The sequence below is a fragment of the Dendrobates tinctorius genome, unplaced genomic scaffold (genome assembly GCF_039654945.1).
Source record: "Dendrobates tinctorius isolate UK_male_01 unplaced genomic scaffold, ASM3965494v1 ptg000314l, whole genome shotgun sequence".
Taxonomy (NCBI): Eukaryota; Metazoa; Chordata; class Amphibia; order Anura; family Dendrobatidae; genus Dendrobates; species Dendrobates tinctorius.
Window position 1 is genome coordinate 2,091,476 of NW_027361981.1, and position 16,408 is coordinate 2,107,883.

Sequence of the window (16,408 nt, forward strand, 5' to 3'; positions counted from 1 at the left end):
TAGAAAACTTGGACTATGAAGCCTGAAAGGCCGTTGAGCGCTTCATGTTCCTCCTAAAGAACCAGAAAGCAGAGCATAGTGTAAATTACGTACAGAAAGGAAAGTGTGCTGAAATAGAAAGAGATTTCAGAGTGAGAAAAGCAAACCACGAAATACAAAATAAAGTATTAAGTACGTATTAGAAAATATGTTGCCTACTTCCTAAAAAGAAATAGAAGATAGGTGCAGGGTAAAGAACTTAAACACCAAAGTGATAAACCATAGCTGGTCTTTCACTGACTGGATTAAACAACAGCAGTACGGCTTGCCATCCAAATGAGACTATCACCAGCAGCATATAGCAGCTGGGGGAAAGTAAATAAAGTCGCACAGAAAGGTAATAGGGCAGACAAATGAGTAAAAGAAAACACCTTTTACCCTAAAAAGACTGGAGCTAGGATAACAGAAGCTAAACATCCGGAGAAAACTTGTATCTGCTTTGGCTCGGTGAACAGAGAAACCAAACACAAAGCACAGGCTCAAGTTCAAACCCAGACGCATGACATCTATAACATTGCTTGCTTTTTTCTTCACCAATTAACTTAAGACAACTGTACTGTGATGGCCTACAACAGTGTCACACTATTTGTAAACATATAAAACCATGTGTGAATACAAATGCGATGATAATGTGGTTATCACATGTCAAAAATTAGCAAGCATTTCTGATGTGTTGTAGTGATATTAGTGCATTGTAGCTGGGAAGCAACAGGTATAATCACAAGGTAATCCTTTATAATAAATCATAAAAGTGAGGGTACACAATATTACATATATAATAAAAAGGATGCCCAATTTTTTACTTTTTGTCATATTACTATTTGTACTTGTGACCTGAAATTCATCCGGATGTCAGCTGGTCACAGCTTTTCATAGTGATAGTGGCTGATCATTAGGAGTTTCTAAATCCAGGAAAAGAAGCGATGTACCAACTTCAATTGCATAGCGCAATAATTGTAAACATGGTAGTCTCTTCTGCAATTAATGGGGTTGTCCACTACTAAGAAACCCCTTCTCAATCTCAATGTTTGCCCTTGCTAAAATGAAAACACATATACTCACCTCCATTGCCGGCGCCATTCCAACGGTGTCAGCACTGACTTTCCCAGGGCTTACGTGAGATTGTCATAATATGTGAGCCCTCGGATAGAGACTGGGTTGTCCTAGTAGTGGATAACCCCTTTAACATTATCCTGACATTGAAAGACACCTACAAAAAATTAAGTCATATACATAGAAAGTGAGAGGTGTTATGATTTGGTCACCGAGGAGGATTACCGGGGAATTAGCTAAGCAACCAGGAAACCAGAAAGATTGGTAACTGAGCGGATTGCAGATCCCTAAACCTAACAACACAACTAGCATTAGCCGTGGGACGTGTCTAAGATGCCCTAGACGCCTCGGCACAGCCAAAGAGTTAACTAAGCCAAAAGCAAGAAATGGGAAAGCTATTCTGCCCCGGAGTAGAACACCAAAGGAATAGATAGCCCCCAAACATATATTGTCGGTGACACAAGATGAGGCACAAACGCAGGCACAAAATAGAGTGAGCAAATGATGGGACCCAAACTGTCTAGATATGACAGGACAGAAAAAATACTGTCTGCAATCATGCAAAAACCCTAAAAAATCCAACACATCTTATATACAAAAACACTGAGGCCACATGACCTCTCCCCCACTAGATCAGCATTCTGGTGTGAACTGGAAGCAAAGCAAAAGATACTAATATAACAGGGAATTAGCAATACTGAACAGAATGACATAAGCTGTGACATATGAGCGGGGTCCAGCACAAATCTCAGCAGGAAATAATGCTGAACCCACACAGCAAAAGCAGAGAAAGGCAAAAACTATATCAAATGTAAAACACTACAGCAAACAAATAACTTATCTGAATGATGCAAGACCAAGGAGGGGAAAAAGCAGACTTCACAATGCACGGGAAGATAAATCAAATCACCAGCAGCAACTGAAGGAAGTATGCTAACTTAAATCCTCCCAGTCTGTAACCCCTGACTTCCAATCATCGTCTTCAGGTGATAGACTTCTGTCAACACGACCAGCTCCACTACCCACAGCAGCCACCAGAGGGAGCCCCAACTCAGAAGTCAGATTAAGAGAGTTCACAACAGAGAGGATATTGAGCTATAATAACTTATAAAATGATAAATAGCCACTCAAAGAATATATTCAACTTCAATTTTAATAAACCATTGAATATACAAAAAAAGCTTAACATTAAAAAATGTGGGGAGGATCTTACAGAAGAAAGTTATGGAAAACGTATCATAAAAAGGGATAAAGAAGATGCTCCTTGTGAAAGCTAAAGATGAAAGGTAGGGTGGAGTTCTTGGTCACTCACTTCTGGTCAGTTCCTCTTCATATACATGGCATACAACCTACTGTAATATGTTATACAGTAACTTCCTTCTTTATGATCCACCCCACATTTTTAATGTTAACCTTTTTTAGCGACATATTTTTGTATATTCAATAGTTTAATGAAATTGAAATTCCATTTATTCTTTGAGTGTCTATTCATCATTTTTAGGTCATCATTCTGCTGGCATTGCCAACCCTAGGTGTAGTGTAATTGACAGAAAAATGGGACCACAACACCCTTTGTACCAATTATACAAACTTGACTATTGCATTACAAAATCATAATGCTTAACGAGAAAAATAGATGTTATGATGTACTAAAAAAAGAGAATAACTAGAAGCTCAGGGTCCTGCTGCAAAACTATACTTAAGCCCCTCATACCATACACCCACCCATTCCTTCTTCATAACAAGCTGTGAAATTACAAGCAGTCAATATGCAGCGGCCTCATTAACATTACACATAGCAGACCCACACACAAACTGATACCATAAAAGGCACATAAATGCACACACAGATACATGAAACAAACATAAATATACATAGATATAAAAGGACAGAATTTAAGCACTCTCATAAACATATAGTGCAAGTTCCACCACTTAAAAAGATGAGAGGCGTCTGTAATTTACATCATAGGTAGACCTCAACTATGGGAGACAAACTGAGAAAAAAAATCCAGAAAATCACATTGTCTGTTTTTTTTTCATTTTATTTGCATATTATGGTGGAAAATAAGTATTTGGTCAGAAACAAAATTTCATCTCAATACTTTGTGATATATCCTTTGTTGGCAATGACAGAGGTCAAACGTTTTCTGTAAGTCTTCACAAGGTTGCCACACACTGTTGTTGGTATGTTGGCCCATTCCTCCATGCAGATCTCCTCTAGAGCAGTGATGTTTTTGGCTTTTCGCTTGGCAACACGGACTTTCAACTCCCTCCAAAGGTTTTCTATAGGGTTGAGATCTGGAGACTCGCTAGGCCACTCCAGGACCTTGAAATGCTTCTTACGAAGCCACTCCTTCGTTGCCCTGGCGGTGTGCTTTGGATCATTGTCATGTTGAAAGACCCAGCCACGTTTCATCTTCAATGCCCTTGCTGATGGAAGGAGGTTTGCACTCAAAATCTCACGATACATGGCCCCATTCATTCTTTCATGTACCCGGATCAGTCGTCCTGGCCCCTTTGCAGAGAAACAGCCCCAAAGCATGATGTTTCCACCACCATGCTTTACAGTAGGTATGGTGTTTGATGGATGCAACTCAGTATTCTTTTTCCTCCAAACACGACAAGTTGTGTTTCTACCAAACAGTTCCAGTTTGGTTTCATCAGACCATAGAACATTCTCCCAAAACTCCTCTGGATCATCCAAATGCTCTCTAGCAAACTTCAGACGGGCCCGGACATGTACAGGCTTAAGCAGTGGGACACGTCTGGCACTGCAGGATCTGAGTCCATGGTGGCGTAGTGTGTTACTTATGGTAGGCCTTGTTACATTGGTCCCAGCTCTCAGCAGTTCATTCACTAGGTCCCCCCGCGTGGTTCTGGGATTTTTGCTCACCGTTCTTGTGATCATTCTGACCCCACGGGGTGGGATTTTGCGTGGAGCACCAGATCGAGGGAGATTATCAGTGGTCTTGTATGTCTTCCATTTTCTAATTATTGCTCCCACAGTTGATTTCTTCACTCCAAGCTGGTTGGCTATTGCAGATTCAGTCTTCCCAGCCTGGTGCAGGGCTACAATTTTGTTTCTGGTGTCCTTTGACAGCTCTTTGGTCTTCACCATAGTGGAGTTTGGAGTCAGACTGTTTGAGGGTGTGCACAGGGGTCTTTTTATACTGATAACAAGTTTAAACAGGTGCCATTACTACAGGTAATGAGTGGAGGAAAGAGGAGACTCTTAAAGAAGAAGTTACAGGTCTGTGAGAGCCAGAAATCTTGATTGCTTGTTTCTGACCAAATACTTATTTTCCACCATAATATGCAAATAAAATGAAAAAAACAGACAATGTGATTGCCTGGATTTTTTTTTCTCAGTTTGTCTCCCATAGTTGAGGTCTACCTATGATGTAAATTACAGACGCCTCACATCTTTTTAAGTGGTGGAACTTGCACTATTGCTGACTGACTAAATACTTTTTTTCCCCACTGTACATATATATATATATATATATATATACTGTATATATGCACACACATGACTGGTAGTTAAAAAAACTTTCTTAAAGAGAACCTGTCAGTTTTAGCGGCATGAATTGTAGCCTGACTGCAACCAGGTATATAAATATTCTTAGTAGATCCGCCCAGGGAGTGTAGAAAGAGCAGAGACCAGTTCGGCGCGGCCCCTGACCGGCTTCTATGAGCACCACAGCAGGTGATTGACAGATCTCTTCCTCGCGTGTGCATAGGGTGAGACCTGTCAATCACCCGCAGCAGCTCTTGGAAAAATCTGCCCCGGGCATATGGTTTCCACTTATAGTCCCCCAGCCAGATCATCAAAGTATATTTTCTCAAAAACGCCAGATCATTTCAGAGAACAAGATATTCATGGTGCTCATGTTTTGGTCAGCATGAATCGCCCGACAGGCTCTCTTTAATGGTTGGATTGCCATTTCCATTATTGCCCTGTATATAATAAGTGTGGTTGGCCTGGCTCTGCAGCCCAACCTCAATTACCTTGGGACTTGGGATCATACATTGGTAAACAATATATGTAATACAGCACTTAACACCTTTTTTCAACTGCTCATTAATATTAAAGTCTCGGAAAACACCTTTAAAGGACCTGTTGCACTTGCATTACATTATTAATTTTAAAGGGGTTGAGAAATAATAATAATAATAATAATAATAATAATAAAAAGCTTCAGCTATACTCATTTCCCCAGAGTACTGTGTCCTCTGCCGGTCTCTTAGCACCTTGGCATCACCATCATGACCAATAAAGCCAATCAGCAGCTTCTAATCGGCTGCAGCCTTGACAATGTCTTTTGATGGCTATAGTCCGTCAGCATTTGCTGCTGCAGCAGTCATTTGATGCCCCCTTGCCATATGTTTATGCCAAGAGATCACTGGGGCATACTGTACCAATTATGGAGGAGTGATGCTGATTTGGAAAGTGGCCAGATACAGATATTGTTTTATTCCTTAAAGGGGTATTCCCAACTCCAAGATCCTATCCCAATGTATAGCAGGTGTAATAATAATATTAATAAATACCTCCAATTAGAAGTGTAGTATAGTTCTTCTGATTCTTGTGATAGGATCTTAGAGATGGAAATATCCCTTTAAGTTTTACATAACCCCTTTAATGGTAGTGTTTACTAACAGAATACAAATAAATGTCAAGTAAACCTATGCATTTCTGCAGTTTGCAATGCTCACAATGATCACATTGCTTTATTTGTGTCGTAAAACAACACGTCTGACCAATGTTTTTCCTTTATTTTTGGATATCATCCACAATAAGACCTTATCTGTCATGTCTGCGCAACACAGCTTTTACATTTTTCCCTCTCATACCAGGCTCTGCTTGATACCAACAATGATTTTACATGAATTTCCCTTTTTCAAATCCTAAAATATTTACATATAAGAATAGATCTAAACCTGAATAATACAACAGTGAAAATGAAAAAATATGTGGAATAATAGTATTCATCAAAGTTATAGTAAAGTGGGTCCAACCACTGTATGATCAGAATAAATAAGGTTTGTACATAATCTGTAGCAATGGACACACATTGGTGCTGTATACACTAAATGGTTGTGTATTCTCGCTCATTGGGTATTTGTTCCTTGGGGGTTTTGGTGGCTGATTGTCAGGTACGAGCGTCACTACAAAGGATCGTTTTTTGGCCTATCTAAATGGGCCTTAAGACCTACCTTAAGACCTGGGCCTTAAGAAATGGGCCTTAAGACATTCTTTCTCTCCATTTGGAGAGAAAGAACCGCTGTCCATTAGCAACTCTCAGGTCTGACTCATTAGAGAGCGGTCAGGACAACGCTCCATGAAAATCATAAGGGACATACAGTTGTGGCAAAAAGCATTGACACCCCTGAAATTTTGTCAGATAATGCTCAGTTTCTTCCTGAAAATTATTGCAAACACAAATTCTTGATTTGCCGGGATTTATTGCACCACAGTAGTTAACAAGCAAGACGTTCCCAACCATACTGTAACCTAAAGTGTAGTAAAATAAACACATATACCAGTGTACTGGTGTTGAATGTAAGAATGTTTTAAATTAGTCATATTGATTTAAGACTATTGGTAACAACTATAATTCTCCATTAAACGGGTAGTCTAAGACTGAACAATGGATCCATTGGATAGGTCATCAACATGAGATAGGTGGAGGTTCAACACCCAACACCCACTCTGGTCAATACTGGTGCTGGGTGTTGGATCCCCCACAATCTTGTGGATAGGTTCTGACATCCCCACCATCATCATGGGGGACTTCAACATCCCCTTTGACACCCACCAGCCAGCAGCCTCAGAACTCCTGTCACTTACCTCATCCTTTGGACTTACTCAGTGGTCCTCCACAGCCACCCACACAGATGGATATACATTAGACCCGATCTTCACCCGCCTATGTTCTCTATCTAATCTCACAACCTCTCCATTCCCCCTATCTGACCACCATCTACTCACCTTCTCATCCTTGTCCTTCTCACCTGCCCCCCATGTCCAGCCACTAGCACATCCTTGCAGAAACCTCGCACACCTAGACATCCACAGACTCTCAGACTCTCTTCTACCTCTGTCCTCCATATCTTCACTCCACAACACAGACAGTGCCACCGCTTTCTACAATGCCACCCTCACATCAGCCATAGACTCAGTCGCTCCTCTCATGCATGCCAAGTGCGACAAACCAATAGGCAACCCTGGCACAACAACCTCACCAAAAAACTTCGACAAGCATCCAGGGTCGCGGAGTGGCGTTGGAAAAAAACACGCCTGCCAGATAACTTCACTGCTTTCAAACAAGCTACACTTGCCTTTAAATCAGCCCTCACCTCTGCTAAACAGACCTATTTCACAAACCTTGTATCTTCATTATCCCACAACCCAAAACAACTGTTCAGCACATTCAACTCTCTCCTCTGCCCACCACTGCCACCTCCAATTCCCCTCATGTCTGCTGAGGACTTTGCCACCTACTTCAAAAACAAGATTGACCAAACAAGGCAAACCTTTACAGTTCTAACACCCCAACTGCTTCACATACCAGACCTCTGCCCTTCCCTAATAACCTCCCTCGCCAACATCACTGAAGGAGAGCTTACTCATCTCCTTTACAAATCACGCCTCACCACTTGTGCACTTGACCCCATCCATTCCCACCTGCTCCCCAACCTCACTAACATGATCATTCCAGCCCTAACCCTTCAACCTATCCCTAACTTCTGGTACCTTCCCCTCTGCCTTCAAACATGCCACCATAACACCCATCCTCAAAAAAATCAAACCTTGACCCAACTGCTATGCCCAGCTATCGCCCCATATCACTGCTCCCGTTTGCTTCCAAACTCCTTGAACAGCATGTCCATGCTCAACTTTCCTCCCACCTTTCATCTAACTCCCTCCTTGACATCCTGCAATCTGGCTTCCGCCCCCACCACTCCACTGCAACTCCCCTGACCAAAATTACTAATGACTTACTCACAGCCAAAGCTAATAGACAGTTCTCCATCCTCCTCCTTCTTGACCTGTCCTCTGCCTTTGACACAGTTGACCTTTGCCTACTGCTACAGATTCTTTCTTCCCTTGGAATCAAAGACCTTGCCCTGTCCTGGATTTCCTCATACCCTTCTGACCGCACATTCAGCGTTTCCCACTCCCACACTACATCCTCATCCCACCCCCTCTCTGTTGGAGTCCCCCAAGGCTCTGTCCTGGTGCCCCTACTTTTTTCCATCTATACTCTTGGCCTAGGACAACTCATAAAGTCCCATGGCTTCCAGTACCACCTGTATGCAGATGACACTCAGATCTACATCTCTGGCCCAGATGTCACCTTTCTGCTGTCCAGAATCCCGGAGTATCTATCAGCCATAGCCTCATTTTTCACCTCTCGCTTCCTAAAACTCAACGTAGATAAAACTGAACTCATTATCTTTCCTCCATCTCACTTATCTTCCCCACCCCATCTATCTATTATGGTAAACGGCATCACGCTCTCTCCAGCACTTGAAATCCGCTGCCTCGGAGTAACTCTCGACTCTGCCCTGTCCTTCAAACCACACGTCCAATCTCTTGTCACCTCCTGTCGCCTCCAACTCAAAAATATTTCCAAAATCAGTCCCTTCCTCAGTCCTCAATCTACTAAAACTCTTGTACATGCCCGCATCATCTCCTGCCTTGACTACTGCAACACTCTCCTCTGTGGCCTCATTGCTAACTCTCTTGCACCACTCCAGTCTGTCCTCAATTCTGCTGCCCGACTAATCCTCCTCTCTCCTCGCTACTCCCTGGTCTACCCCCTCTGCAAATCCCTCCATTGGCTCCCAATTCCCCAACGAATCCAGTTCAAACTACTAACACTGACCTTCAAAGCCATCCACAACCTTTCCCCTCCCTATATCTCTGATCTAATCTCCCAATATCTTCCCTCACGTAATCTTCAATCCAACCAAGACCTCCTACTCTCCTCCAAACTTATTCGTTCCTCACACAACCGCCTCCAAGATTTCTCCCGAATATCCCCTATCCTCTGGAATGCCATGCCTCAACATGTCCGATTATCCACCACCCTCGGATCGTTCAAACGGAACCTGAAAACCCATCTTTTCAGGAAAGCCTACAGCCTGCAATGACCATTCTGCCGCCTCATCACCACCAGAGCTGCTGCACCCCCAGCCTTCTGTCTCTTCCCCACTATCCCGTAGAATGTAAGTCCACAAGGACAGGGTCTCCTCCCCTCTGTACCAGTCTGTCATTGTAAATTTGTTTACTGTTAACGATATCTATAACTTTGTATGTAACCCCCCATCTCATGTACAGCACCATGGAATTAATGGCGCTATATAAATAATAATAATAATAGGTTATCAGTTGCTCAGTCCTGGACAACCTCCTTAAGCAAAATCTCTATCCACATATACATGTTTATTAGAAACCATGACTGAAAGGATGATATATATAGAAATGCCTGCTGTGATCACATAATCACCCAGCTTCTAAATAAACCTTACCTCTCCAATAAAGGCCCTTTTACATTTAGCGATGCACCAGCGATCCGACCAGCGATCCGACCCGGTCAGGATCGCTGGTGCATCGCTAAATGATCGCTAGTGAGCTTTCATACAGAAAGATCTCACAGCGATTCAGCAGCGACTCAGCGCACGATACTTACCATTCACACACAGCGATCCTGAAGTCCTCCCGCCCGCCTCCACGCGTCGCTCGTCGTCACAGCAGGAAGTCTCAGCAGGAAGCGCCCGACGAGAAATGGAGCTGGACATTCTCGCGCGATCAGCGATGGACAGCAGGGGAGCCGGTCGTTGGTAAGTATCACACATAGCGATATCGCTAGCAATATCGCTATAACGTCACAAAACCAGTGACGTTTTAGCGATATTGCTAGCGATATCGCTTAGTGTAAAACCCCCTTAAGTGAGACTTATTGTGGAAGGAAATGCCACAGCGGCCTGATAAATTGTTACAAAACTGATAAATATTTTACATTTATTATAAGAAATAACATAAAAGCATCATCCAAGCAATCATGGTATCTAGGCATGAACCTCAACCTATCGTGACAGGAAGGGTCCTAAGAACCACACTACAGCAACTCTGCGCTCCACTATACTCTCCCATGCTCTTTCATTGAACTATGGGCACAGAAAATGTCATCCAAACTTGATCATACAAAATTCCACCAGGAGCCCAAATCTTGCTCCATAGCTCCAAGCACGAAAACTAGTATTTCAGGTCACTCTGCTTTTTTAACATTATTAACCTCTGATAACCCTTTATCTGATCTCTTCAGTACTTTACCACCAACCCTCAACACAACTCTATCCAATTAAAGGTGACCATCCACCTGAGTTAGTGCTATCTCCTCCGTCTGCTCCATACTTATGGTCACCAAGCTCAACCAAGCATTCATGCATTTTCAATGGCTAGTTTTGATAAAGATGCTGTCAGACACTTCTGGTGGTGACTTATGTTCTCGGAACAACAGGATAAAAACATACAAACTACTCCCCAATCCTTTTGTCTCCTGACATCATCTATCAATGAAGAGTCATAAGGTACCAGTACTCATCAGATTTTCTGTCAGTCCCACAGAGTTGGCCAACTTTAATCTAATGTTTATGAGGGCCTCAAAGGAAGGTTGAGTGGGAAGTTCTTTCCTTCTTAAAAATGAAAAAAAGGTCTTTCTAATTTGGTTCTCTCTTATGAAGTTATAATCTCGTTCATTTGGTGCCCTCTATCCCCTAATGTCTCTCCGACCACTAGCTGTAGCCACTCTCTAAGTTTTTAATCCCCATAATTAACTAAATCCTCAACAGAACATCACTTTCCTGAGACTCACATTTCCCACTAGTCTTACTAAGCTCTATGTGGCTCTAAATTAGCCATCTAGATATTATAACAATCTACTTTTTTTCACCAAAAGATGGAAATGTGTTAGATGGGACAGTACGAGTAATGGAGATCCTTTTTTTTCATGGCTATAAATAACACATAATTTTTAGCTAGCAGTGAGAGATATGTGCAAAAAAACAAAAGTATTTGTAGCAGTTGGAAGAATTTTCTCATTAGAAAAATAATTTTCAGTTTTTCAAATGTATTTGAATGTGAGAATGAAAGTATAAGACTTTTTGGAGATGAAGGTAAATCAGCATCAATGCTGTAACATTAGACTTCATGTATACACCTGTATTATGACCCAGTACTAGTTGTCAAGAGCCATAATCCAGCACCAAGAGGAATTTATGGGGTCATGCTTTCATACATATCCAGATTTCAATCCAATATTATATTACTGCGGAAGTCTCCTCTAGAAGAAATACCTCTGCAGTTCTCTGCCATGTACAGGCCCATACATTGGCACGCAGTCCGCCTACAGCTAGTCGCTGGGCAGAGAGTTCGGTCACGGCCAAGGGCCTTTATTCACGTTCTGAAGAATGGAATTTTCAGAAGTTAAGAATGAAAATCTGTACCCGTCCCACCAATATTGTATCACGTACATCATACATGACACAATACATGTGTACATACTTATAGACAATACAACTGTATTGCAAGAGACATTGATTTCATAATTTAATCACTCCCATAAAAGTGCTCAAAAGTATTTCACAATTTCACATTTTTGCAGCATTAATTTTCAGTAAATTAACGCCTTACGGCATTATAAGTGCACCACTGACTTTAATGAGCGTATTGTTCTCATTATACACGTGCCGTTCTTCATATTTGTCATAGGAATCTTTAGCTAATACTAGGGGATTTATATCAATAAGCAATCTCTATACAGTCAAAATGTACTAAATGGGCATTTAAGAAAAATTCATTTTACAGCAGGGAAACCTTAAAGTTGTCTCTTGTAGGTAGCTTCCTTTTTTGTTGCCTGAAACTGATGTTCGATGCCAGGTCATGGCTGGTCTACAAAACCGAGTGATAGGCACAATATAGGGGAGTCCCTAGAATTAGATACTGCACATTTTATGCATTCAGACAAGCATATGCTGCAACAATTGGGAACGTAACTCCAAATTTTTCACCCTTATGATACTGTTGGAAAGCAGACATGGAAATAGGGACAATTATGTCTATGATTTTCTTCCAAAATGTTTGCTTACATGGGAAAATATATATTGGAGTGCACAGAAAGACATGTTTTGACTACTAAATATTGTATAAAATGTATGCAACTGTGCCACATCAAGTAAAAAAAATTCCAAAGAATCAACCAAATATTCTGAATTCTTTAGAATCGTAATGCAAAATGTGTAACAGGGTCTGCCACCTACCCAGGGGTGAACATATCATTGGGGCAACCAAAGCAAACGCACAGGTGCCCAGGGGCCGCTAGACTGTAGAGACTAAAAAAAAAACTAAAGCCCAATATATATATATATATATATATATATATATATATATATATATATATATATATATATATATTGGGAGTTAGTTATATACATATGAAATTAAGCAAAAAAACACCAAGATGGGCGGAAGTCGGTCACAGATTTACTCTCAGAGGGAGGATGGGAGATGCAACCAGATCTCAAGGTATTGGGGGAAGAGAGATGGACCATACAGAATAACATGGGAAGGCAGCAAGATGCTATTGGCTACGGGGAAGACGAGGAAAGGAACAACCCCTCTTTGAATTAGGGAAAGCCAATCAAGGAGTATGGGGCAGAACTTGACAGCTAGGACACAGATTTTAACCCTTTCAGTGTCCACCAACGCCTCCAAAGTAGGTGGCAATGTGCATTGTGATGAGCTATTGGACTGAAAAGAGCGCATATACTGTTCTTGCACCAGGACCCTTTTCTGCCTGTGTCCGCCAGTGCATCTATCATGTGTCCTATGTGATAGAAGGGATCTGAGAGTGGCCGCTATCTTTGCACCCCTATAGATACACCCCTGCTATCAATACTTTCCTAGATGTGTTGCAATAAACCAGCCTAGTATCATACATTATGCAAGAAGAGGGCACTGTAGAAGTGAGATTTCTATATAAATCCCTCTCGTAGCTCTCGAAATAATCTCTGTTCAGGAAAGGAGGCCGATTTTACAAGTAATCTTGTATACTTCCATTGACAATGTTATTTTTTTTTCTTTCAAACCAGTACCAGTCTGGTAAATCTAGTTTTAGACCTGTGAGCTCCCGTCTGATTAGATTCACTCATAACATGCCAAATCCTTTCCCTTTCAGCGGGTACAATAAGATGATGATGTGGCATACAAGTCATTTACATGTAAAGTACAGGAAGTATGGCTAAGACAGGGCAGAAGAAGCAGATGGAAAATTCCCTTTAATTCAGTTACACCTGCCGGCTGAGCTTCTCATACCTCTCCCATGGAAACAGGTGAACCGTGTGAATTTTTTCCGGAGTGACCTCAGACAACTTAGATGTCGGCATGTAAAAGATTGTTGTTTATTTTTTCTTTTTTTTTAATTAACAGAGTAATATAAGAAGTGAAAAACGTGTATTGGTTATAAGGGCGAATCTGGACAACTTTAAGGGTATGTCCAGTAAATGTGAGCTCAGTAAGGGCAGTGAAGGTTGTAGGAACGTAATTATGAATACCTAAATACAATTCAGCAAGTCCTCTAAAAACATCACTATTGTATATCAGTAGGCAGGTGTGAAAAGATTCTGACATGGAAAACAACACAAAGCATTACAGACGGGCACTAATTGTGTGCCGCCTTGAAGTGTGCCCACTGAAGACTAATATACAAATGAAGGGCACAAAATAATCGTAAGGGCTTGTGCACACAATCATATTTTCGTTCCGAGCGCCATCCGTTAAAAAACAGCGCTCGGACCAAAGGTATTCAATGGGACAGAGCAGATGAGCGATTTTGTTGTACTGACTCTGGGAGAAAAATAAATTGCGCCATGCAAGATGTTCCACCGGAAATTGGATGAGACTCACCCATTCAAATCTATATGTGCGAGAAAAAAATCGGATGCCATAATGAGCCAAAGTACAACATCCGTTTTTTACAGATACATTGCAATTCTGTAACATAGGAAACTGTAAAAAGTCTTGTAAATTGCTAATAGCTGCTAAAACGGATTGTATACGGATAACGTGATAAAAAATTGTCCCACTTTTCTACATGAAACTTTTTTATACGGCGGTGTGAACCTTCCTTCTGTGTTAACTACAGATTTACAGTCCTCTAAAAGAACAAGTGTCACTCTGCAAACTTTGCTTTAGACTATTCATCACATATAGGCAATCTGTGTAACGTGGCTGCTCCAATCCTATATAAAGTAATTGGAAATGTGCACCATTTCTATCATAACGACGAGGTGCACCACTCCGGTCTGGGCTACGATTGCTACATTTGTTATTTGCTTGGACAGTTTTTTGGGTACTGAAAATGGAACCCTGCATTTCACATCTGTGAATCACGCTCGTGACATATTGAAAACTGACAGTCATGATGCAAAGTTATGCCCCGTCCTGAGCACCAGTTATACCGTCTGCGTCTGAAAATGTATTGGAAGCACCATGCCATATTAATCCTTCTCTAAAGGGTTTCTGGTTTTCTGAATTTTTTTGTCCAAAAATAATAGGTCTAAAAATTGTACAAGAACATTAAAGATCCAAATGTGAAAAGATGATCTGCTGCCAGTTGTCACCATAGTACCCTTTAAACATATGGTAGATAGTGTTCACCTGCTACATACTGACGGAAGAAATGGAGAAGGGGTGATCCAAGTAGAATAATATTACTGATAAACCTTTTACAAAACATCCTCTTTTTTTTCTGTGCTGTATTGTGCATAAATATGTGACGCTTCAGATTTTGTATTAGTCAATGCCTGATGAAGAGACCTGAGTAGTCTCGAAAGCTTGCAATGTGTTACCATCTTTTCAGTTAGCCATTAAAAGGTATCAACCACTGAGGACTCTCAATTCTGAATATTTTTCTTTTTTAACCATTCACAAATCAATAGTCAAAAGTAATATATAACTTTCTGAACCCAGTGCGGAGGGGCAAGCACTGCACGCTAATGGTTATGTCCACCCATGGTCCGTAATAAACACGTTTACTGAAGTTTAACACTTACCTGCTTTTTATGTGATTCTGGAGGCCAAGCGGCTTCTCTTTTACTGTGCTGTAAACCTGCGCTCTGGAGACGTCTCTGTGTGACTCAAAACCAATTGCATCTCCTGCTTTCCTTTACACTGGCAGGAGAAGGATCTGCGAGCACCTCCTGTTGTTGATAGCAACCAAACCCTCCAGCCTGAACGCTCACTTTCAGTCTCTTCACCCCTCTCTGTAATTTTTCTTTCCCCTTTCGAGAACTGGAAAGATGCACAGAACAAAAAAAAAAAAATTTTCAATTAGCAGGTTCCTACTATTCTCAAATCCTTGCTGCACATTCCAATAATATAAAAAGGGTCTCAGAAGGTTATTTTAATTAAAAAAAAGAAGCCTGACTAGATAGACATCATTAGGCGTATGTGGCATACCGAAAGCCCACTTTGCTTTAGAGGAAAAGTGGATAAAGTAGTATTCGGAGTCAAGCACTAGAGGTTTGGCAGGGGCAGTCTTATCAGTTTCACTCTGTGAAAAGCCTGTCTCTTGCTGGTATACTCCCTGCCCTTAAACTTGCCAAACCAGAATCTAACTCCTAACTAACACAAGCAACTTCCAAACTGAAATTTTATCCTGCTCAGTGAGCCCTTACTGGCCATGGGCCAGTGCCACATTCCTCTCCAGATACCTTTACTACAAAGGCAAAAGTTCTCGAATTATGTTCATTCGGGTTCTTCTTAGTTACTGACACAGAGAGGGAGTTCCACATTTCGATATCTGGGAGAAGTTATGTCTACGCTTCATACAGTTTTCTTCAGCTTTGCATTTTTTTCTTTTTTTTTTTTTTGTCAAGGCACCTGATTCATTTCTCCTTTCTTAGCATTTGTCAAAACTTCCACAAACTGGAAATGACGCAGCTAGAATAATCACTCTATCATGCTTACACAGCAAATGCTCAAGCCATGTGGATGATGCTAACACTGACAATACCATGGAGGTGGGCGTAACGCCCTATCACCCACTCAGTTCTGTGCCCTCTCTGGTATTATTTATAGACCATATACAAAATGGATACAAGGAAAAGAAAATAGGAGGCCAAACCTGTTCTACTACTGCCAAGCCTAGTTTTAACCATGCCCAGATCTAACTAGTGAAACACTGTTTTTACTTCCCCTAACAGAATAAGGGCATGCAGATATCTTTCAAGGGTTAAACAAGTG

At 41.3% G+C, this 16,408-nt stretch overlaps 1 protein-coding gene across 1 annotated transcript in view; it reads right to left on the minus strand.

Annotated features, from left to right (window-relative positions):
- Positions 1 to 15,773, minus strand: part of RBM47 (RNA binding motif protein 47) — a 226,242-nt gene extending 210,469 nt beyond the window's left edge. The window contains exons 1-2 of the mRNA XM_073561118.1: positions 15,623 to 15,773; positions 15,217 to 15,454 (exon numbers count right to left, since the gene is read on the minus strand). The gene's annotated coding sequence lies outside the window, so the exon portion shown is untranslated. The remainder of the gene's footprint in view (positions 1 to 15,216; positions 15,455 to 15,622) is intronic.
- Between the last annotated feature and the right edge of the window lie 635 nt (positions 15,774 to 16,408).